This window comes from Canis aureus, chromosome 34 (assembly GCF_053574225.1).
Source record: "Canis aureus isolate CA01 chromosome 34, VMU_Caureus_v.1.0, whole genome shotgun sequence".
NCBI classification, from domain to species: domain Eukaryota; kingdom Metazoa; phylum Chordata; class Mammalia; order Carnivora; family Canidae; genus Canis; species Canis aureus.
The window spans coordinates 26,541,274-26,567,242 of NC_135644.1; the positions used below are offsets into that span (position 1 = coordinate 26,541,274).

A 25,969-nucleotide genomic window follows, 5' to 3' on the forward strand; every position below is an offset into this window, starting at 1 on the left:
AAAATTTAAATAGCCCATGAGGTCAGTAGCTACTATAGTGAACATCCCAACTCTGTAGCTTCAGAAGTAGATAGTCTTTTTGTTGTTAAACAAAAATTTCAAGAGGTAAGTCTGTTTTCTTAGCCATAGGTTTCACTCTTTTCAATGTGACGGCAGTAACTTAGAGAAGCAAAATTTCACTTAATACAGCTTATTTCACAATCAGCCATCAAAATAAGTAGCTTATTTGGCTACTGAGGTCACTAATATACCTAAGGGGCATATACTAAAGATTGCTACATGGTAGGTGCTATGCACATAACTATTAAAGGACAAATGAGAGACTGCCTTTTCATGGACATTTCGGTATGCCTAAATTAGAGGATAAGTCTGCCTGGCAACACCACCACAGGCACCACCTCTACTTGAAAAGTGTCACTTGGGTAGCAAATGTGCAAGACAAGAACCCTTCCCTCAAGGGATTATAATCTACTTGGGAGAAGGAGACAAGAGAAAAGTTAATAGGTAGAGATTAACAATCAAATATAACAAGAGAAAAACCATCATGGAGAGTTTATTATTAAAAGCCAGAGCACAAGTAAAAACGTTTGGAGAGAGGATGGTCATCCAGAGTGATCCTAAAAAGTCACCCACACAAGGCAATATTTGAACTAGGTCTTTGAGGACAAAGAAAGACTTAAATGTAGGATGCAGGAAGGAAAGGAACAGTGAGTAGAAACTAGTTTTGCTGATGTGGAAGGTTCAGGAAGGAGAGTAATTATTGTAAAGGGACTTAAATGGTAGGCAGGCTAAGGGGTTTGAAGCCATACTGTAGGGTAAACAACTGGGAGTTACTGAAAGTTAGGGGAGACAGGGACAACTAAGGTTGTAAACAAAGTATTTAATTGTTCATTACCCAAAGCAGGCATCTGGTGTATAATGAACAGCAGGCACACTGCTAGGTGAGAGCTACAATGATGGCTGTGACACAGCTCCAACCTGATCAGAGCTTACAACATAGCCATGAAGAGACACAGAAACCACTCGAACACAACATAACACATGTTTGTAGCAGTTATTCGCAAAGTGGTAAGAAACAAAGGGCCAAAGGTGGCTTCACTAAGGAAGGGTCACTGAGACCTCGAAGAAAGAAAACCACGGGGTCACTCGGCAGAGAAGGGCATACTAGTTACCTAGAGAAAAACCTTCGGGAAATATACAAATTGTTGGGAAGATCATACTGGGAAATTAAAGGGCACTGAGGTTATTCCGTTCAAATACAGAGAAAGGATCAAAGCTTTAAAAAAGCACAGTGTTAAAAAAATGGTACTGTAGAAGTTGTATTTTAGGACTGATAGTGGTCATTAGTTATGTTCCCAGCTATGATATCAGAAGACTCTGAATGCTAAAAGCATTGATAAAAATATTAAACTAAATATATAATACAGAAAATTATATAAAACTAATTAAATTATCTGGTAGTATTTTTTAAAAAGGAAACATATTTGACATTCCAGGTAGAAAGGACATTAATTCAAAAAATCAAATTATCAATAGTAAAGACTTTATTTGGGCCAGACACAATTTCAACATTTTTCTCTGGCAGAAACTGTATATAATTATGCAAAAAGCAGACAGTGGGAAAAAAAGGGGAGAAAGTAAGAGAATTGTGCTTTAAAAAAACATGTCTTCTTTTCTAGTAAAGAAAGAATCCCTGCCTTTAAAAATATCAGGTATGCTTATTATCTTCTACCTGAGAACTGGATCAATTCCAATCACACAAGGATACTGCTGTCCTCACTGTATATCTACTCTGCCTGTTGGAATGGTACACAAAAAAAACATCTTTTTTGAAGGAATATTACCTATGATTACTCACATCCTACATAGATGAAATTCAGAAAAAAATTCAATGTTAAAAACTGCATTTAAAAATAGTATTATCAGAAATTGAATACACCTGCTCCCTAAAACAAAACAGAAAAACAGAAACACTGAAGTTGCTACAAAGCAACTTCATGATTTCCACTTAAAATGAATGGAGTTTTCCTAAAAATAAAATAAACTCATAGGAGTTTATTCAGCAACAAATAATCAGTAACAAAATAATTTATATATATTTAATAAACAAGCTGTCTGTATATTTTATAGATGCTTTTATAATTTACCTTTTAAATTACTGAGTTTTGATGTATTTCAATGTATAATTACAGAAAGCTTTAAAAAAAATTATAATTCGGGGCACCTGATTGGCTCAGTCAGTGGAGATTGTGACTTGTGATCTCAGGGTTGTGAATTTAAGCCCCATGTTGGGTGTAGAGATTACTTAAAAATAAAATCTTAAAAAAAAATTGTAACTCAATCCAGCACTTGCATTCCTGGATATCTCCCTCAAAGAAATCTAAGCTTATGGTAACATAGAAAGCTGGACACAGACATTTATAGCAGCTATATTTGTAAACTGAAAATTATTATAAATTAAAAATGACCCAGATGTCCTCCACAGGTGAATGATTAAACAAATTGTGGTACATCATATTATGTACTACAAAGCAATAAAACAGAAGAGATACTCATACATGTAACAACCTGAATGAATCTCTAAAGAACTTTGCAGAGTAAAAACAAAAAATAAGCAAAAAAACCCCCAAGTTACATACTATATTATTCTATGTATATAACATTCTTAAAATGACAAGTTATAAAAATGGAGGACAATTAGTTGTCGCTAGACATTAAGGAGGGGGTGTGAGTGAAAGAGAAGTAAGGGCCTGGCTGTAAAACAGCAACATGGGGGATGCTTGTAGTGATGAAAATGTTCTGTATTGTGATTGTATCCATGTCAGTATCCTGGTTGTGACACTGTACTATAGTTCTACGAAATGTTACTACTGGGGTAAACTAGGTTAAGGGTATACAGGATCTCCTTACTGTTTCTTAAAACCACATGTAAATTCATAATAATCTCACAAATAAAACTTAATTTTAAATTATTATTTATTCAAATTTTACCACTGTGATTACTTCAAGTTGGGGGAAGCACCACCAAAATGTATAAGAGTATTTCTAACTACACTATTTAAATCAAACAAAAGTTTGTGGCTCCCACTGGGCTAAAACAAGCTATGAAATCCGTTTTAATACTTTTAATGTTTATGTAGTTTTATAGCATGAATTATACCATTTTAGTAATATTTTTTTAGTAATATTTTTTCCTTTGAATAACTTCACGTTTAAAATTACATATACTTTTTTTTAAATTACATATACTTTTGACCTCAATTCATAAGTTCGGTATGTAAAAGTTATTATTAATTCACAAAAGATGGAAAGTTTGCCCAAAGTCATACTGCCAAAGCCTGACCAAGCTGGTCTTGGTGCTTTGATGGCTGCATATGAATAGTTTGAGAAAGAGCACTATGTAAAAATTCATGTCACTATGGTTATAATCCAGGCAATTAATATGAATATGAATCAATCTCTTACAAATCTCTTACAAATCTTCTAATTGATGGTTTTTAATAAGGAATTTGCCATAATGAATTATTTACCTAGAAAGTTGTATTACAAAGGTAATTTTTAAAAAGCAAATGCAATTTTCCCATTGAAATATGCATGATAAACAGTTCTGAGGGTCTAAGACAGTTTATAAAAGGAAAGAGGATTGCATAAACTCTTGTTTACCCAAGAGTAGTAGGTGAAGGTATTCCAAAATTGTAATTTGGGCAGCCCGGGTGGCTCACCGGTTAGCGCCGCCTTCAGCCCAGGGCATGATCCTGGGGACCAGGGATCGAATCCCGCATCGGGCTCCCTCCATGGAGCCTGCTTCTCCCTCTGCCTATGTCTCTGCCTCTCTCTCTCTCTCTGCGTGTCTCTCATGAATAAATAAATAAAAATCTTAAAAAAAAATTGTAATTTAAAACTCATTCATTCATGGGAAAAGACATTTGCAAAAGATATATCTCATAAGGGGTTAATGTCCAAAATATATAAACTCATACAACTCAACACCAAAAAAAACCAATCTGATTTAAAAAAAAAAAAAAAGGGCAGAGTATCTCGATAGATCTTTTCCAAAGAAGTCATCCAGATGGCCAACAGACATGTGAAAAGATGCTCAACATCACTCAGCATCAGGGAAATGCAAATCAAAATCACAATGAGATTATCACCTTACACCAGTTAGAATGGCTAACATCAGAATGACAAGAAATAACAAGTATTGGTGAGGATGTAGAGAAAAAAGAACTCTCAAGCACTGTTGGTGGGAATGTAAGTTGGTACAGCTGCTGTGGACAACAGTATGGAGGTTTCTCAAAAATTAGAAATACCACATGATCCAGGAGTTCCTCCACTAGGTATTTATACAAAGGAAATGAAAACACTACTTCATAGATATATGCACCTCTATGCTCACTGCAGCATTATTTACAACAGCCAAGATATGGAAGCAATCCAAGTGTCTATCAATAGATGAATGGATAAAGCAGATGTGATATATGTGACATATTTCATAGTCTTAAAAAAGGATGAGATCTTGCCATTTGCAGAAACACGGATCCATCTACAGGTATCATGTTGAGTGAAAGAAGTCAGACCGAGACAAAGACCATGATTTCACTCCTATATAGAATCAAAGGAGGAGGAGGAGGAAGAGGGAAAAGAGGAGGAGGAGGAAGAAAAAGAAGAGAAGGAAGAAGAAGAAGAAGAAACAAAGAGCAGAATCAGACCTATAAATACAGAGAACACACCGATGGTTGCCAGAAAGGAGGGGGGCAATGGGCAACAAGAGTGAAGGAGAGAGGGAGATACAGGCTCCCAGTTATGGAATGAGTTAAATCATGGGAACAAAAGGCACCGCATACGGAATAAAGTCCGTGATACTACAATAGCATAGCATGGTGACAGATCATAGCTACATTTGAGGTCAGCATAGCATAACATATAGACAAGTTGAATCACCATGGTGTACAACTGAAACTAATGTAATATTGTGTGTCAGCTATGCCCAAATAAAAATATTTTTTTAAAAACTAATTTATTCATATAAGGTATCTAGAAAGACTAGAGTCACACAAAAAGACAAAGTCCCTGCTGCTGAATAGCTCAAAGGAAAAGGAAGAGGATGGGACCCTGGAACTAATACATTCCAGTTACATTTAGGATGGTGAATTTTTGGATTTATGTTGCTTCTGTGGAAAACTGTGTTCAGAGCTCCAAACAAATGACCCACAAACAATATTTCTGAAGACTGACACCTGCCAATATACTGTCCAAAGATTTCAGACCAACATATATTTTTCATCTGCTGACAGTATGAATTAGACATTTAACAGATGATTTTTTGTCACAGGTCTCAAAATAATAGCAGTTCTTGTGCAAGTCTGACAACTGAGTCTGAAAACTGAGTTTTCTGATTCTTTTTTCAGTGCTTTAAGAAAAACTGACTTTTCTGCTTATTCAGTCATTGACAAATTGACAATAAGTGGAAAATTCCCATCAGTGCATCAGTCTGAAATTCAAGGTAAGATTCAATGAGACTATTTATTCTAGCAGATGTCACAAGAGATTTTCAAAACATTCTTCTGTTTATTCATACCAACGGAAGGGAATATTTTCAATAATAGATAATAAGTTTGGACTTATAAAGGCACACAAATTGCATAAAGAATAAAGAACACAAAGCACAATAAGCCAAAGTACTACTGTACGAAAATAAGAACTTCCTTAAAATGCAAGTCTTGAAGAATTATGGTATTTCATAAATAATTCATTTTCACTGTAATCAATTATTTTATATAGGCTATGTGGTAAAGTATTCCAAGAAATATAACTAAAATAATCAGGTTCATGATTAAAATATTTTCTGAAAGCTCTATTATTGGCAAGGGAGCACTTTTTCAGATGAAGGTCTTTTCTTCCAAAGAAAGTCACTGACAGTGGTTAATGCAGCACCTATCAAGTAACACATACCTAAAAAGGAGATTTAGCTAAAACCTAGTTAATACAAAGTCATTTTACAGCTCATTCCTAACACAGAAAAAATCTGCATGTTTATTTATATACCAAAGTTTTCTAGGACACCTTTTTACCAGTTCATGTATCTTATCTTTCCCAACTACATTGTAAAATCAATCACAGATTCCTTAAAGATGGAGACTCTCAATACTGAATCCAACACAGACTGTAAAACTCCTGGGGGAAATCATTATTTGGCCATGAGGCCTAGCAAAGTCTGAAGATACAGAGTAGGGGACTAATGAAAGTTGCTTGAATGGAGTGAAAATGAATCCTGTATCTTTTTAAATAAGAGGTTTCCAAAACAGAACACAATACTTCACACACAGTAGGGCTCCAGTAAATAAATGAAGCACTAATTGTGTTCAGTCCCCTTGCTTGGACTCCTGGTGGTACTCAGGAATAACAAGTTACTTCTAACTAGATCAGTACTTTTTTCCTATTCAATCTAGGGTACAGGTGTCAGAAAATATGATGCACTTCACTTCAAAGTCGTTATTACTGGTTTCCATTTTACGTGAGTGTTTCTAATTTTTGTGAAGGTATGGAAGCTGAAAAGCCTATTCAAGTGTTTACTTTGATCATGACATTGAAAATTAATTTAATATTGCATGCATTAGTAGTATAACTGACTCTCCTTTTGAAAATAATGTACTTATTGGATTAGCAAAGAAAAACAGTCAATCCCAATTATTTTTAAACTACTATTTATGGGGAACATATACATTTATAAGTTCTATAAGGATTTTTTTTCTCCCCTTTGTAGGGGAGCAGGATCTAGAGCAGCTCTCCTCAATGGAGTTTTCAATTGTTTAAAAAAAAGCAAAAAGGAAGACCCTGGAGCCCGGGAGCACAAATTCAATCAAGTACAGTATCATTCTGTCGAGATCCACCAGTTTGTGAACAATGGTACATTGTCTATGTGCAAAGATTAGAACTAAATCAAAGATACCTATATTCTATAATGATATACAAATTAGTGAGTTCTTAGGCCACACACATAAAGTATTCATGGAAAAGCAAGATGCTTTCAGAGGAACAACTCTGTCTCAGTTAATTTCTTTGAGAACAAATCAAACCAAAGCAAATGGTAGGTGTTTTTCTCATTTTAACAAGACTAGTCCCTCTAACCACTACCTAAATCCCCTTCTATTTTTATCCCACTTCCAGAAAATTTAGTCTCAATTAGAGGCTAAGCCTCAAAAGTACACAGGAGACTGACTTAACAAACAAATACAAGAGGTTAGCTACTAATTCAGCCAGTATGGGGTCAAATACCTGTCTAGCCACAACACATTTTTATGAGTATTTCAGGTATACAACTTCAAGTTTCTCCCCTTATCCCAAAGAGTAAATTGTAATAAACTCTTGAGAAGATGGTCTCCATTACTGCTGAGGGAAAAAAATGAAATGGACTGGAATGTGTAATACTCTAAGAGTAGTGAAATATAAGTAGTAGGGCTCTAGAGAGCATCTAGTCCAACTCCCTCATTTTACACATGAGAAAACTAGAGCCCAGGAGTTAAATGACTTACTCATGGGACACACACAGCTTAGTAGTACAGCTAGGTCTAGAACTAGAGACTCTTCATATCTCTTAAATCATTTGTCTGACTGTTGGGTTTATTACATCAATTATCTTCCAAACTTCTCTTCTAGTCCTTCTTGCTTTGGCAGTTTCCTACCAATTTCAAGGGTGATCAATTCTGGACAGAAAAGGCAGCTTAAAGAGTTAACTTACAATCTGCATATTAGCTCATAAATGATTAACACTAGCACTTTCTTCATGTATTGACAAGCAAGACATTGCATAAAATGACTAGAATTACAAATGCCATAGTTATATACATATTTAAAATATATGTTTTACATTTTGCAAGTATTTTCACTCTGACCCCTGCAATATAATGCTACCAGACTTTACCTTTTAAACATGAGTGTATTAAGAAATGTTTAACCAAACTTTTTACATGCATTGGATAGTGGTGTTTTACATGCCTGTACGTATTGCCTACCTGAAAAAAAGTATTAAGTTCCCTATTTTAAAAGGGCCCTTCTTTGATTTATTTTGCTGGATTCTCTTCCTTATGGGCAATCTCTTGCAAATTACCAAGCTCATAATTTCTCTTTAGTAGTTTATTTCTTTCCTGAAATAGTGTTTAGATTCATAATTATGTTGACTAAGGTGAAAGCAAGTCAATAATTTGCCCAATATATGGTAGATGCTACAAAAATATTATTAAGGGGCCACCTGGGTGGCTCAATTTGGTTGAGTGTCTGACTCTTCCTTTAGGCTCAGGTCATGATTTTAGGGTCCTGGAATCCAGCCTGGCCTTGGGCTCTGTGCTAGTGGGGAGTCTGCTTGAGATTCTCTATCTCCCTCTCCTTCATTCTCCCCTCTCTAAAAATAAATAAATAAATCCTAAAAAAAGAAAGTATCATTAAACATCACAATTCAAAAATAATGACTTAAAGGTATTGGCTGCCCTGGAGCTTCCAGTGTTTAACATGTATTAACTCATTTAATCCTCACAACCACCATTTGAAGTAGATATTTTTATTACTTTGTTTTATAAATGAGTAAAACAAGATCCAGAGAGATAAATAATTTACCAAATCACACACTTAGCAAACAGAACTCACCTATGACAGTCTGGCTACTAACCAAATACCTCACTCACTTCCTTAATGACACTTTTTATGTATTTCACTTGGTGTCAAGGTGAAAGCCCAGGGACTTTTTCTGGCCTAAACTACCACGGTGAATCCTGGATGAGGGGTGAGGGTAGATGGCCAAGACCTTGAAAACACTGTATACCTTTTCTCCTCACCTCCCCAAAATGGTATCTTTAAAAAAGGAAAACAAAACAATTTAAGATGAGCATGATGGAAATTCAAAAGTCTCAAAAGAGAACCTCAACTTCCTTGCTGATATGATTTGCAATAGAAGGAGAAACAGGACTGAGTAAATAAACGAATGCTTAGGAAACCTTTTCATAGAAAACAAAAGAACAAAAAAAAAAAAATACTGAGGACTTTGGAAATCTTGAGCTGAAATATATCTAAGATCAATGCAATCCAAACACTGCATTTTCAAAAGGAGGAGGCTATAAACCTGAATGTTCTTAAATGGTTTATCGCCATAAGATTTAGATCTCCTAATTTCTGGAGTAGGGTGCTTTTCACCTCCCCCTCATGTTTGCAATTTAAGAGAGAGCTTACAATGGCCTAGAATTTCAGACACCACTTACTCAATGTTTTAAAAGTCTATTTGTAAGTCAGTTGTGGGTGTCTATGAAAAACAGGCCAGGACCCCAAATTCTATAGAGTACTTTGATAACCCCTCTTCAACTACACATTTTACCTAAGTTTCATATATAATGCCATTTTTATGACAAAAACTTCCATCCACTCTAAATTCAACTTGGAATACTAAGCACCAAATTCTATATAAAGTGGAAAGTGGAACTTTCTCTGCCTCTCCAAACAGACAGATGCATTGGGTGGTGGTGTGTGTGTTTTGGGGGGAGGGAGGTAAGGGAGAGAATCCATATTAGGTAAGAACAGAATAGACTTCCTTGCATATTTACAACTCCCTTAAATTTATATTTAAATTTATATTTAACATAGACAATAATTATAGAAGTCAAACATGTCTTGGCTGTTGAAGAAAGAGGGTTATTGATTCACTTGCCCTCTCCCTCTCCACCTCTCATTTGGGAGTTCTAGACTTTATGAGGGCTATATGATATATTATCTGTCTGAGGGACTGGCATCTACCCAATTGGGAGGCATTTTTCAGTTCAAGAAAAATGTTTCACAATGACATGACTTAAAATAATTCAGACATTTCCATGTTTTAATTTATATATTTTATAGTATTAAACATTTACAATATAATGACATTTTATCATCTGCAGTGAATCATTATGTATTAATCACAATAAACTATATTATCAAGACTATGAATAATAAAATGATCAAGAATGTAGCTAACATATATTAGTGTACCAAATAAAAGTAAATCTAAATTATAAAAAGAAAACTTAGACGAATGACAAACAGAATGCCTGCAGCAAACTGAAGAGCACCATCATTTAATATCCTCAACTTAGTTATAACATAGTCCCCAAAAGATGAAGATAGTTCCACTGAATTATTAAAGTGATAATGTAAGCAACATTTGAATGTCATACAACTTCTCAACTGAAACCAGCAAGCACATGAATTATTGATCTTTGTGAGCTAGGGTCGTTATCTCCTTATCCTAAAAGAAGCGTGTTTTTCTCACAGCTGGGTGTCAAATTGACCTGTTGATTGCTATCACCACTTACCGGTAGTTTATGAAGCCTTACATCCAGTTATGCTTAAAGTTTTACTTTCTTTCTCTCTCTCTCTCTCTCTCTCTCTCTCTCGCTGCAACTATATGTAGTTACAGTTTGGGCATGAAATAGTTACCTAATTTTCCAAACATAACCAGTCCACTGGTGTTCTGTATCAGATTCTTCCTCCACCTTCAGTGCAGGAAAGGCACTACAAAACCATTTAACACTTAAGAAGTAATTATCTCCCAGTACACTGAAGGCGTGAAGGCAACTTCCCAAAGTGACATACAATTCCATGAATGTTAATGCCCTAGAATAACCCTAGAATAACCTTTTATCTTTCAGTTAATAATGAAGATATGACTTCATTATTATGATTCCATTTTAGAATTAAGCAAATTAGGGATTTATCTTTTGATTGAAATAGAAAAACAAACAATAGATTATAGAGCATTATCAAAATATCTTAATATTTTGGATTGGTCAGGTGAGAGACTGGACTTCCCAAGTGATTTGCATCTTCTAGGATATAAAAATTCTCTATTCAAATCAATTCTTAACCAACAATAAGGAAATAATTCAATTTTTAAATTATCAATAACTGAATTTTTTAATTAAGTGAATTTAAAAGTTTTAAATTGGGATCCCTGGGTGGCGCAGCGGTTTGGCGCCTGCCTTTGGCCCAGGGCGCGATCCTGGAGACCCGGGATCGAGTCCCACATCGGGCTCCCGGTGCTTGGAGCCTGCTTCTCCCTCTGCCTGTGTCTCTGCCTCTCTCTCTCTCTCCGTGTGACTATCATGAATAAATAAATTTAAAAAATAAATAAATAAATAAAAATAAAAGTTTTAAATTTACTTTCCCAATTTGTATAGTAAAGGAAAAAGACTGCAATTCTGACTTAATATACACTTAATTCAAATACTCAAGGTCATACAACTGCTAAAGTCTTTATTAAATTGAGTTTGGGAATAGTTTTTTTAAGTCAAAATATATCAGAATTACAAAAGTAGATTTGGCTCATTCAGCTTGTAAATGCAGCATTAACATTTTTTTTTCTGGATGAATGCCAGCTGCTCCTATTTTCTGCTTACCTTCTCTTATGCTTTCCATCACTATCCTATTCCACTATCTCCCTTCAAAATAGCATAGGTAAGAATTAAGGTAACTAGACACTTAGTTCCACAATCTTTGGAATCTTCAGCATAACATACAATATGTGATAACATACAATATGTGAAATGCAGCACCTTCTTCTTATGTAATAGTGGGGGTTGGTGAGGGAATAGACTTTGGCCAAAACACAGTTATTGATTGTGAATGATCACTATTTTTGAAACTTCCCTTCAAATATCTATAACAACTAAAATATATTTCTAACTAAAAGCCTACCTTTACTTGAAGCAAGTAAAACTATTTGTACAGCCAATCATGTATATACATAACCTATACACTTAGACCAGTTGTTTCAATTTCTAATGTAGCAGAGAAACTGAAAGTGCTTTTACTTTCTAATCTTCACATCAAATCAAATAAGCAGGTGCTCTACTCTGTTGTAATATGATATTGTTACATAACAAGTTTCCTGTTGGCATCTATAAACACGTCCCAATATCCAATACAGTGTTACTAATTTAGAGTTAAGCCTCTAAATTAAAAGATCCACAGATTAAGGACATACCTGAAAAACAATGTAGCAGGCAAAAGACGCAACGTTTCCAGGTGCAAAGTTTTGGGTTTTATTTCCCCCCTTCTATCTTTCCTTTCTGTTGAGTCCTAACTAAAAGGTTCTCATCTTATACTATTCAATGCATTTGCTCCACACAAAGTAGGTATTGGAAGACAGCTAGACAATCAACTTATTATTTTCCTGAATCTGATACAAAATAACCAAGTGTGGAGAGGCTTATAGTAAACTCAACCTCCAGAGCAAACTGTGTCAAAGAAAGGCACACATAGTATGCTTTTCAACATCCAGAAATGTTATTTTGGACCTCAGTTGTTCTCATTTTCATGTTACCATTTCCATAACTGTTTCACAGGCACAAGAAGATACTTCTATAGCAATATACTGCATTCAAGAAGAGAAGCTGTCTTCTACTTCCCCTTTTAAAATAAAATAATCTAAGTCCAATTCTAGAAAAGCACTGTCAAAAATCTGCTTTTCTGCATTAAAGAAAATAAAATTCGACCAAAAAATATATATGCATCATTATGATTTTTATACATGACTACAATTCTTTAAAAGTTGGAGGGTTCTATTTATGTTTTTCAGTCAAACTCGGTAACAAAAAGAACGACGACCTCAACTAATAAATTACATCTTGAAATATACATGATTGTGTTGTCCCCGTGTTACTTCCAGTGGTAACTGACACGCCCCGAATTTAGCTGTACCAGACAGTTCTATCTGTCCCATCGCTGACCAAACACTGCTTCTCTGTTTCTATTCATCATGTATTATAAGAGGTCTAAACACAACCCAGCATGACGAGAAAAAAATTACAATTCTTATGATAGCAAAGTGATGCATTCGAGTTCTCTTGCAACACATGCCTACCCATGAGCATTAACAGACATTTTTGCTAGAGCTAAAATGCGTTGGCTGCAAGCTCACTACTCCAAGAACCTTGGGCACCTTTCCTGCAGGCTTTCAAAAAACCCTCGTAAAAACCAGGCTCTATTCAAACCTTGCAAACCAAACTTGCCAAGAACCTTGTGCAATGATGAATAACCTTGGCTACACCACCCTCCGCCTCAAAACCCCGGTCCTGGAGACCAATGCAGCAAAACCCAGGCTAGAGGCTAGCGGAAGCCCGACACAGCCGCCGCGCTTCCCCTCCGCCGCCGTCTGCCGCAGGGAGCGAGGAGCGAGGCGCGGGGAGCCGGGAGCCGGGAGCCGGGAGCGGGGAGCGGGGGAGCGAGGCGCGGGGAGCCGGGAGCCGGGAGCCGGGAGCGGGGAGCGGGGGAGCGAGGCGCGGGGAGCCGGGCGCGGGGGAGCGCAGCTTCGCTCACCAGCTCCGAGGATGCTCCGGCGACCTCGGGCTGCGCGGCGGGAGCCGGGCCGGGAAGGCGCTAGTGCAGCGGCGGCGGGCCGCCCGGACTATGCCCCTGGTGCATTCCTCGCATTCCTGCACAATCTGTCGCCAGCCGACGAGCCCGCTGCGCGCCCCCCCTTCCCCCGGACACACACACCTGCCTATCGCTGCGCCCCGGGCGGCCGCGGCGCCTCCCCTGCCCGCGCCCGCCGCTGTCGCACTCAGCCGCGCCGATCCCGGCCCCGCCGCTCCAGCCCTCGCTTCCCGGCCGGGGGCGGGGGGGGGACCCCGGAGCCGCCCGGGCTGGGGGTGCCGCAGCTCCGCTTCAACTCCTGGCAGGCGCAGGGCGGCACCGGGGAAGCCCCGGGCTGGGGGCCGCGACGGGTGGAGCGGGGGCTGCGCCGCCGAGGGCGCGGGGCGCGCCGGCCAGGGCGGCGGGCAGCCCGGCGGGAGCGCGGGGCTCGGGGGCAACCGGGGCAGGCAACCGGGGCAGGCAGCCCGGGCGTGGGAGGCAGGAGAGCGGCCGGAGGGCCCGACGCGCCGCCCCGAGCGCTGGGGGCGCGGGCCCGCCGCGGGCAGCCGTCCGGGGGGCTCCGGCGCGGCGTCCGGCGCGGGGCGGGGGGCTCCGGGGAGAGCAATGCGGGGGAAACTTGTGCGCCGCCGGGGGGAGGGGCGCCGGCAGGCGAGTGCGGGCAGGAGCACGCGGCGGGGCGGGGAAGCCGGGCGGCCGCGGGGCGCTGGGACGCAGCGAGCGGCGGGAGGGAGGGAGGCGCCGACCCCCGCGCCCCGCACGGCCGGCTCGGGCTCGGGCTTGGGCTCGGGCGCGGGCGCCGGGGTCTGGGGCCGGGGTCTGGGTCTGGGTCTGGGTCTGGGTCTGGGGCCCGGAGCGGCGCGCCGCCCCCCCCACACCCCCGAGCCCGCCCCCCGGACCCGCACACTTACTTTCCCGGTTAGGCTGCGCCCGCCGTCGCTCGCGGGCCCGGGGACATCCGCGCCGAGGGGTCGCCGCTGCGGCACCCGAGGAAATTAGAAAAGTGCCGCGGCCCAGCGGCGGCCCGCCCCCCCTCCCCCGCCCGCCCCCGCCCCCGGAGCGGCTCTCCCACCACCCCCGCGGCGGCGGCGGCCCGCGGGCCCCTCTAGCCGGTGCCCATGGCGCCGCCTGCGCGGCCGGCGTCGACCCGGACTCAGCGCCGGAGCCCCCTCTGCTGCCCAGAGGCCGCCGCCGCCGCCCGCCCGGCCGCCAGCGCGCGCGCCCAGCCCGCCCCGGGCTCCCGGGAACGTCAGCACGCCGCCGTCCCCGCCCCGCCCCCCCGCGCAGCCCATTGGCCGGGCGCAGCAGGCCGGCCCTCCCCATTGGCCCGGCCCTCACGTTGAACGGGCCAATGAGAGCCGCGGTTTCAGGTCGCCATAGAGACCGATGCTGTTAAGAGCGAGAGGGCCCGAAGCAGGCGGGGAGGGAGGCTGAAGGTGCCTGGGGTTTGGGGGCGGGCGGGGGCGCAGGGAGGAGGTGCGTGGGTTCCCGGGAGCAGGCTCGGGAACCCGAGGCAGCTGGGGCTTCGGCTTCCTGTCAAGCCCAGCTGTGCACGTAGGGTTCGTTCCTCGCCTCACCTCCAAGGCGGCGACCGCTGAGCCTTTGTAGGAACCCTGGAGAGCCTAGGAGTGGGCATTTCGCTCGTCTTGCCTCCGGGAGCCCCCGAGACTTTGACCTTTGACCTTTGACCTGTGTGCAGCTTCGGCTACTCCAGGTGAGTTTGCACCCTACCCATTAACTCGCTGCTTCTTCCTGACGTCACTGACCCACCTGAATTCTACTTGGTCTGCATCCAAGCACCCCTCTGTCCCTGAGGCAGACCTTGCCTCAAAATGTTGGGTCTAAAAACTTAAAGCCCTACCTGAAGGAGACTCAAACAAGATTTCCTTTGAATGATATTTTGGCAAGGAAGCAGGCTGACAGTGAGTCGTCACGTAAGATAGCGTGTTCCCCGCTTCTCCAAGCAAACCTCTAATCTCTCCATGGAAGGATATTTATTAAAGACCCACCTGTGTGTACATTCTGCTCCGGGAGCCTGGCAGGTGCACGCTCTTTCCCCTAAGAGTCTACAGGGTGGGGAAAGACAGGTGACAAAGTCAGTTCTCCATGCCTTTTGATGATCTCAGAGAGCGGAGGGAATAGATTACAGTTGATAGATGCTGTTTTCTGGGTATTTTCCAGTTTACCTCGAATTTGTTAAGTGAACTGAGACGTGCAATCAGTACACAGAAAGATCTTGAGCTTTAATCACAAGTTCTTTGCTTTCATTTAGTCACTTTGTGCTAGTTTGTCAAAACAGTTGTTTCATGTAAACAACTTTCATATTTAGATACTGGCTATTCAGGTGACTCGACGTGAAAATATTAGGCTTTAAGCATGATACTGCTCTGTCATGTAGCCACTGACATTCTTAAGTTCCTCATTTTGGTGATTTTGGCATGTCAGTAAGACATAAGAAGACCATGTTTGTGCTACCACCCCTCAAGTTAGAGGGACCATATTTTGTGAAAAAGCTGATAGGATTTTGGAAATTATAAATATTTATTGTGAGAAACAAATGAATGTGTGTGCAAGCTACATTATGTCTAACCACTGTCCTGAATTTTAAGTTGAATAATATGCTTTGCTATTAGTTTTTGTCTTACTATAATTGAAAATTACAAAAATAGGTAAGACTTGTTAATATGGTGCATTGATTGGAAAAACATCTCTTAGAATTTGTAGTAAAATTTAAACTTTGTTGGTGATCCTATACAGAAATCCTCCTAACTCTTTCCAGAATTGGGAGGGAAGCAGCGGAGACCTTAGTGCGTGCCTGTCTCATGTCTTGCCATCATGGAAGTTTGCTCATCATGCTTTTCATTTCTGGCTTTTGTGTGTGTGTGTTTGTTTTTGGAGAACAGAAAAAGTAAAATGCAAGTTTTTATGACTTATTTTTTAATGTTCTAAGAAGATGCCAAGGATTTGTTTTTAAAAAATATTTAATAACACTGAATGAATAGAAGATGTGCCTAATGGAATGAACAACACTGATATTTCCTTTATTCTTGCCTTAGGCTAGCATGGAAAGAAAAAAGCAAGAATTAATTCTTTTTTACTCCAATGATCCTTTTGTATTTTTCTCAGATCACATGCGTGATGAATATTTTGATAGTGTGTATTTCATGTTTATAATAATTAAAATGTTACTGGAATCTACCATGAATAAAGTCCCCTAAAATGTTGCCATTTGACATCATCATTATTATTTTTCGTAATTCTTATACACAGCTGAAAGATTTCTTTTGAACCTGCTCCTGTACTAACAAGCATTCCTGGATAAGACCAAGAAATCACTTTGTTCCAGTATAAGTCTATGCTATCCAGACTTGGCTGGGTCTTCACTGATTCTCTAAATTCCTTTCCTCATCAGGAGGGTGATTATCCAGGGCACTTCTCCCAAACCTGTCCTAGTTCTGCTCTCTTCCAGCCCCCACTGTACTTTGTCTTCTTCTAGTTCTGGAAATGATCTTGCCACGTACTTGATGGAGGCATCCATCATGAGGTTTCTCTATTTAACTTTCCTAAACCTGTCTCAGTTTTTACACCTGATCACTTACTTCAGTCCTGATCGAGGAGGGGTGCCACTCTCTGTTCTAAACTCATACTCCATTTCTACTCCTAAACGTGGGCCATGTTCCCACCTCAGGATTCCCCTCCATTGATTATAATTTCTCTCTTAGATTATATGTTATTTTCTTCTCAAAATTTTTTTTCTCTACACCTTCCTTACATATATCTGGCCCTGTCTACCGCCATACCACCCTGAACGTGCCTGATCTCGACTGATCTTGGAAGCTAAGCAGGGTTGGGCCTGGTTAGAAGTTGGATGGGAGACATATATCTGACCCTTTGTGAAACCACACTCCTTCCAGTCTACCTCCCTCTCTATCTTTTGGCTTCTCTTTACACCAAAAAAGAGCCTGGAAGGAATTTCTTAAGGCTTTTATTTTGTAACCTTCAATAAAAAAATTCTGAAGGTTGTTGTGCACTGTCTCCTCAAAATCCTAACTCATTTTACTAGTAAAGTTCTCTCCTACAAAAGGGCCTTTTATTTGCAAATTGCAATGCCTTAATTCCAGATTTCCAGTGATGGGTAGAAACCATTGTCTCCCACTCTGAGGTTCCATATAAATGCAAATGAACAACCTGAGAAGAGGAAGCATATAACCTGCTATCCTACCACCTTGGTAGGTGGGTCTAACTCTGAGAAGTAGACATCGGAAGTGGGGGCTCTGCTGAGGCTGATTGTGGGACCTAGGGCAAAGTTCAAAAGACTTACAAATTTTGGTGAGCACCACCTTCTAGAACAGAAGTAAACAGCAGAAGTCAAAGGGATGTTTTTTTTGGTTACCATCTTAGAAAGAAGGCGATCAGAACCTTTCATGATTATGAATGCTTTGTAATGTTCCAATGTTTGTCGTTTTCATAATAATTCATAATGATTAGTATTCCTGAAAAATAATAGCAGAGGCCACAAGGAAAAGGGGGAGAGCAGAAACACTGCCTCCTTTCTCATTCTTAGAAGCCTATGGAGAAGGTGGGAGAATACAAGAATTCCAAAAAACACACTAATTGATAGTTGCTTTTTTTGTTTGTTTTTATTTTTAATTTTTCTTAAAGATTTTATTTTATGTATTCATGAGAGACACAGAGAGAGAGAGGCAGAGACAAAGCAGGCTCCATGCAGGGAGCCCAACGTGGGACTCGATCCTGGGTCTTCAGGATCACACCCTGGGCTGAAGGGGGCGCTAAACCCCTGAGCCACCAGGACTGCCCATTTTGTTTGTTTTAAAAAGGAATGTTAAAACAAAAGCTGGTGGCAAGTGAGGGAAAGAGAGCCCTGGAATAAACTGGTCCTGAGAATGGCTGCTAAAGCTTAATAATCGTTCTGATCAGAGTTCCCGGCCTGTGTCCCACCTCCAGACCATTCTCTGAATAGAGGCACAGCCCAATAGTTACCTCTGAAGCTTTTTCTGAAAATTTCCCGACCTTACCCACACCTCTGGAGAGGGTGGCATTTAATACTCTCTACCCTATGGTGTAGTCATTTGTGTGAGCCTTCTCTCCTTGAAGGTAGGATACATGAATAGTCATGACTGTATCCTCCATAGTGCCTTGGACTACTAAACTGTCTCCTCTACTAAGAAAGGCCAACACTCATTAATCCTTTTTTAGTCCTTGGAAGAATTTGACTTCTAAGTTTGAAAGCATAGAATCAGTGATGTTGAGAAGTACTTACAAAAAGACGAGACTAGAATATCAAAGTAGAAAATTGAGATAACATATGGCAGAGCAGAGTATAGGTTTCCGCCATGCAGCCTCCCAAGAGAGAAAAGCCTTAGTTAGATCTTACATCTAAGAGGACCTATCCCTACACCTCTATGAGTGAGGGACCAATGTGAGAAGGACCGGCTGTATGTGCTTTGGCATAAAGTTATCATATTCAGAGTTAAAATTCTGTGCTTTGTTCTTTTCATCTAAAGCATCCATTTGCTCTGTTTTTTGGAACACGGTGGAGTCATGAGAATGTAACAACTTTATAACATCATAAGGGCATCCAACATCTGGTGAGTGTAATAGACATGTTTCCAAGTACCCATATACAAAACACTTGAAGTATGCAGCCCTGCAAGCTTCAGACCTAGCATCTGGCCATTGTATTAACTAGGGGAGACCTGACTCAAAATTAACCAATTCATTGCAGACCATTGACCATAACCTATAATACTGCCAATCAGATTCATCTCCTAGAAATTGAGAATTGAGAGAACAAGTGAGCCAGAGAGAACTGCTGCCATGGCCCTGATGTTTTTCCTATTCTCCTCACAAAGCCAGAATACACTTCATTTTTTAGTATTCCATGAGCTGTTTGTTATAGTCACCCCAATACATACTTTTCCTGTTTTGCCTTTAGTGAGGCTCTGTTTCTTATAATAAGGTTTCATGACAATAATATAGTATATGACAAGAAAACAGAGCACGTATTATGACCTCTTATTGAACTATGAAGAGTAACAGTCTAAAACTGTCAAGCTATAAAAAAATGAATGATCTGTCTAGTTCCAAGTATTGCCAGTCTCATTTGAGTAAAAGAGCTTTATTTAGTGTGGTGTCTATTCCTCCCCACTCCCCAATCAAAGCCTTTTATTCTTCAACTTAGTTCTCTTCCTGTGAAATTGGGAGCAAGAGAAGAACTTTAAGAAGATGAGCAATATGATTGCTTTTTCAAGGTAGAATCATTTTCCATGCCACTGGTGTAGGAAGAAAATATTAGAATTTATATTTATTATATATATGTATATTAACTTTTTAGAAATTAGGTTTAAAAATAAAAATGGGATAGGAAAATTTACCGGAGATATCAGTGCCCCACAGCTCAGAAGAAACAAATCCTAAAGCCTAATTTCTAGCAATTAAAAAAAAAAAACTTTCAGGAGGAAAACTAGACATGATCCAATATTGCAATAATATTTAGCTAAAATTCAGTTTTCAACCAAAAATTTTGAGACTTGCAAAACAAAAAACAAAACAAAAAAACAGGAAAGCATATCCCAAATTCAGAAGAATAAGTAGCCAATGGACGTGCTGAGTGGTCCCACTCATTGGATTTTATAGACAACTAATCCAAAACAGCTACCATAAATATATTTAAAAACCTTAAGGTAAAATGACTCGACAAATAGAGACTCTCAATAAAGAAGTAGAAATGATAAAAAAGAAATGGAAACTATCCAATCTGGGGAACAGAAAGAAAAAAAAGTTTGAAGAAAAATGAACAGAGCCCCAGAAACTTGAGATAGCTAGGAGTACACAAAGAAAAGAGGAATAGGGAATCCCTGGGTGGCGCAGTGGTTTAGTGCCTGCCCTTGGCCCAGGGTGCAATCCTGGAGACCTGGGATCGAATCCCACATTGGGCTCCTGGGGCATGGAGCCTGCTTCTCCCTCTGCCTATGTCTCTGCCTCTCTCTCTCTCTCTCTGTGACTATCATAAATAAATAAAAATTAAAAAAAAAAGAAAAGAGGAATAGAAGGATATATTAAAAATATTTGAAGAAGCAGCAACTTCTAACACTTCCTGAATTGTATAAAAAAATTTAATGTAGAGATCAATGAAACTCAGTCCGGAGTGGAATAAACATAAGAACCAAAACTAGATATATCATCATCAAACATGAAAACATGACAAAGACAAGACATTAGAAGACAAAGACAAGGAAATTTTAAAGCAATAAGAGAATAATGACTCATTATAATATAAGGAAACCACAATAAAATTAACAGGTGACTTCTCATCAGAAACAAATTAGCCAGAAAACAATGGAAGAACAGATTTGAAGTGCTGAAAGAAAAAAAAAATCTATGAATCAAGAATTCTATACTAAGCAAAATGATCTGTCAAAAATTAAGGTGACAGTCCTCATTAATGGATCTATGTTAGAAGTAATTACTGATAGAATCCATATAGCTGCCAACTTAGAGTGAAGCCCAAAGCAAAAGAAGGCTGTCAGATGCAGGGCACTTGAAAAGTCAATAGTCTCCATTTGTAAAGTATACTCTAGACTCAGTGCCAACCCTGGGACATCAAATGTCATCATACCAAAATGTTGTGTAAAGTACTAGATTTGAAGTTATTTTCCTTAGATAAATTCTGTGAAAATATAACTTCATTAGTTTCTTAACTCCAGAACTGTCTGCTTCATAAAGGTGGCATTAAGCTGATTAGAATAGTAGGAGAGAGAACATAAATCACACATAAGAGCACTCCTTATATAGCCCATCCTCCCACCCTGGCACCTGACCCTTCCCATTCCTAGACCCCTGTTTCTTTTACATACCAGGTCAGCTAACTCATCACAGGGCTTCCACACAGCTGGTTACAACTTCTGTGCATCTTGGACTGGCCTAGGTGGACAAGTCAACAGCACTGGCTGGTACATTATCTTGTCAGGAACCACAAATCAAGAAATGCCATATTTTTTCTGTTATTTAATAGCTTTTAAAAATAAGGAAAAATGATGAAAATAGATGAAGAAAAGGCAATTGACAAGATACAACACCATTCATGATATAGATGTCCCACGAAATAGCTATAGAGGGGCACTTCCTTGATGTAATGGAGTGCATCTATGAAAAACCTGCAGCTATCACCACATTTATGGTAAAATACTGAATATTTTCCATTAAGATTGAGAATAAAATGATATATACTCTTATCTTTTTTATTTGACATTGTTCTAGAGGTTAGCCATTATAATAAGGAAAGAAAAATTAAAGGCATATAAACTGGAAAGGGAAATTTAAAGCTATATTTACAGATGACATGATTGTATACATAGAAAAGTCTGAAGAATATACAATAAAAATAATGCTAGAAGTAATGAATGTAACAAGGTCACAAGATGTAAGATCACTATGTAAAAATCAGTTGCATTTTTATATACTAGAAATTAGCAATTTAAAAATAAACTTGAGAAAACAATTCCATTAATAATGACATGAGAAAGAATATGATACTTAGGAATATATTTTAGAAAAGTATAAGAACTCTGACCTGTAGATTCAGTGTGATCCCTGGATTAGTTGTCTACAAAATCCAAACAAACACTTTATGTAGAAATCGAGAAGCCAGTCCTAAATGCACATACAGAGATTTAAGTGTCTACCTAAGGCTCAGTTCATGATTCTGAGATCCTGGGATCTAGCCCTGCTTTGGGCTCACTGCTCAGCGGGGAGTCTGCTTCTTCCTCTCCCTCTGCTGCTTTCCCTGTTTGTACTCTTTCTGTCAAATAAATAAAATCTTTAAGAAGCACATACATAGAAACAAGAATATCAAAAAAGAAAGAAACAAAACCCAACAGAGTATGAAGAATTACAATATCCAATTTCAAAATTTATTAACTAGTATTGGCATAATTATAGCCATGTAGATCAATGAAATAGAATAGAAGGTACAGAAATAAGTCCTTACATTTATGGTCAATTGATTTCCATTAAAGATGCCAAGGTAGGGCAGCCCCAGTGGTTCAGTGGTTTGGTGCTGCCTTCAGCCTGGGGCGTGATCCTGGAGACCCAGGATTGGGTCCCACATCGGGCTTCCTGCATGGAGCCTGCTTCTGCCTCTGCCTCTGTCTTTGCCTCTCTGTCTCTGTGTGTCTCTCATAAATAAATAAATAAAATCTAAAAAAAAAAAAAAAATGCCAAGGTAGTTCAATAGGGAATGGGCTGTCTCTTCAAGAAATACATTTGACATCCATCCATATGCAAAATAATGAATTTATCCTCTTACCTTACAACACACAGAAAGATTAACTCATTATGCATCATAGACCTAAAAACTAAAACCATAAGACTTCTGGGGTGCCTGGCTAGCTCCCCATTGGAAGAGCTAGGTCTCTTGATCTCTGAGTCATGGGTTCAAGCCTCATGTTGGGTTTAGACATAATTTAAAAATAAAATCTTAATAAAATTTTGACACTTCTAGAAGAAAACATAGTACAAGATTTCTGTAACTTGCTTCAGACAAAAATTTCTTGGCTACGATACCACATCATGATCCATAAGGGAGGAAATTGATAAATTGGACTTAAATAAAAATAAGGGTTTTTTTTTAAATAAAAGTTTTGTCTTTCAAAATATTTTTTTAAGTTTCTACATTTATTTATTTATTTGTTTGTTTGTTTGTTTGTTTGTTTATTTATAATCTCTACACCCAATATCAGTCTCAAACTCGACCCTAAGAACAGGAGTCACATACCTTCCAACTGAGCCAGCCAGGTGCCTGGGGAAAGAATATTTTCCAATCATAATCTGAGGAAGGACTTTTATCTAGAATATATATTGAATTTCTAAACATCAAAAGTAAGAAGGCAAAGAACTCCATTTTAAAATGTGCAAAATATTTGGATAGACATTTCACCAAAATGTTATGCAAATGGTTAATCATCACAAGAAAAGATATTCAACATAATTAATCATAAGGGAAATGGACATTAAAACCACAATATAACTACACAACCACTAGAATGGGTATAAGGTAAAGATTGATTAATACAGGGCAGCCCAGGTGGCTCAGTGGTTTAGCACCACCTTCAGCCCAGGGCCTGATCCTGGAGACCCGGGATCAAGTCCCACATCAGGCTCCCTGCATGGAGCCTGCTTCTCCCTCTGCCTGTGTCTCTGCCTCTCTCTCTCTCTCATTCATAAATAAATAAAATCTTTAAAAAAAAAAGATTGATAATACTAAGTGATGGCAAGGATGTGGAATACTAGAACTATCATAAATTGCTGATTGATATACCCACTCTGAAAAATCATTTAACAGTTTCTTTAAAATATGAGTATAAAAAAAAAAAAAAATAAAATAAAATAAAATATGAGTATAAACTTACCATATAACTCAGTAATTCTTCTTCTAGATTTCTACTGAAGAAATAAAAACACATGTCCACACAAAGATGTTTGCATCATAATATCAGTATATTTATAGTAACCAAAAAAAACCCCAAAATAATCAAAATGTCTATCAATTAATGGTCAGATAAAACGTGGCACAATGGAATACTATTCAACAACAAAAATAATGAACTATTGACTCTTTCTACAACATGGATAAACATGCAGTATATAATGCCAAAAAGAAAGAGCCACAAAAGGCTACATGATTTTATTTATTTATTTATTTATCTTAGAGACAGAGCTTGATTGGAGGGAGGAGCAGAGGGAGAGGGAAGAGGCTAAGGAATCTCAAGCAGACTCTGGGGGCTGAGCACCCCACCTGACCAGGGGCTCGATCTCACAGCCCTGAGATCATGACTTGAGCCAAGACCAAGAGTCAGATTGAGCTACCCAGGCACCCCCAGGCCACATATTACATGATACCATTTGTATGACACTTCCAAAAAGGAAAAAAAATGTAGAGATGAAAAGCAAATTAGTGATTGCATTGAGCTGGATGTGTAGATTGAATGCAAGTGGCTATGACGGAAGATTTTCATGTGATGGAAATACTCTAGAACTGAATGGTGGTGATGGTTGCACAATTATACATTTATTAAAAATAATCACATTGTATGCTTATAATGCATGTATCTTCATGGAATGTAAATTATGTCTCAATAAAGCTATTACAAACAAAAACTTCAAAAGTGATAAAAGCATATAATATTAAAACTCTCATATATGAATACTTAGTAAATTTGGAAACAATTTTCTAACATGATTGAAAATTTTCCAAATAGCATTTCAGTGGATTGAGATGCTATTTGTTAAACATTAAAGAAAACAAAAAAACTTTCAGGGAAAACTGATTGATAGGGAAGTCAGAAATTTGTTAGAGAAAAAGGCTAAATTACAACCTTACTATAACTCTTGGTTGGAGTTGAAATTTGAGTGTCATAATTGAGTACATGAAGCCAACTTTGTATTTCTTCCATATCTTTTTGTGGTATCTATTTTAGCTTTTATAGCCCTTACAGCCAAATATGGGAATAAGCTGATTTTAAACTTGAATCCTTCCATGACTGGGTATGAAACCAGGATTTTCAAGGTAATGCAGTATTTTCCATCAAAAAAGTGTCATTAAAATTTATTTAAATTGGGGATCCCTGGGTGGCTCAGTGGTTTAGTGCCTGCCTTTGGCCCAGGGTGCGATCCTGGAGTCCCAGGATCGAGTCCCACGTCGGGCTCCCAGCATGGAGCCTGCTTCTCTCTCCTCCTATGTCTCTGCCTCTCTCCTTATGTCTATCATAAATAAATAAATAAACCTTTAAAAAATTTTATTTAGGGGATCCCTGGGTGGTGCAGCGGTTTGGCGCCTGCCTTTGGCCCAGGGCACGATCCTGGAGACCCGGGATCGAATCCCACATCAAGCTCCCGGTGCATGGAGCCTGCTTCTCCCTCTGCCTGTGTCTCTGCCTCTCTCTCTCTCTCTGTGACTATCATAAATAAATAAAAAATTTAAAAAAAATAAAAAAAATAAAAAATTTTATTTAAATTATCAATACTATAGGGGCCCCTGAGTAGTGACTCAGTGGGTTGAGCATTTGACTCTTGGTTTCAACTGGGGTCATGATTCAGAGTTGTGAGATCCAGCCCTGTAGTTAGCCCCATGTTCAGCGCCATGCTGGTTTCCCCCTCTCCCGCTGCCCTTCCCCACCTCAAATAAATAAATCATTAAAAAAATCATACTATATATTTAATACATCTTTTTTGTACTTATGGAGTGTCCTATATTTGTGTTTTATAATTTATATAATATTAACACAGTATGACATTTAAACAATTTATAATTACATTTAGTAATAGACGTATGTGATTGAGACTGTTTTTCCCTTTTGTTAGGTTTGTTTCTATCAGTTTTTGTTTTTCTCTTCTATCTACCTCAAGTGGTAGAAATAAATCTTTCGAAGACTGCACTCTAACTTTTCAGTGTTCTCTTTGTCTTGAAGATCAGTTAGATCATTTACCTCTAACAAGTCACATTTGAATTTCTAACATCATCAGAGTCCCTAATCATAACTGTGATCCAACTTGAGAGAGA

At 39.3% G+C, this 25,969-nt stretch overlaps 2 protein-coding genes across 21 annotated transcripts in view; one reads left to right on the plus strand and one right to left on the minus strand.

Moving 5' to 3' along the window:
* Positions 1–14,454, minus strand: part of PKP4 (plakophilin 4) — a 233,909-nt gene extending 219,455 nt beyond the window's left edge. For 12 of the 14 annotated variants that reach the window (XR_013371512.1, XM_077883080.1, XM_077883078.1 and 9 more), the window contains exon 1: positions 14,301–14,454. The gene's annotated coding sequence lies outside the window, so the exon portion shown is untranslated. Of the gene's footprint in view, positions 1–13,335; positions 13,448–14,300 lie in introns of those variants that run through there. The other 2 variants (XM_077883072.1, XM_077883073.1) reach the window with 2 other exon arrangements.
* A 378-nt stretch (positions 14,455–14,832) lies between these two features.
* The window catches only part of CCDC148 (coiled-coil domain containing 148), a 281,532-nt gene continuing 270,395 nt past the window's right edge, over positions 14,833–25,969 (plus strand). For 5 of the 7 annotated variants that reach the window (XR_013371898.1, XR_013371901.1, XR_013371900.1 and 2 more), the window contains exon 1: positions 14,834–15,103. The gene's annotated coding sequence lies outside the window, so the exon portion shown is untranslated. Of the gene's footprint in view, positions 15,104–25,969 lie in introns of all 7 variants that reach the window. The other 2 variants (XR_013371894.1, XR_013371892.1) reach the window with 1 other exon arrangement.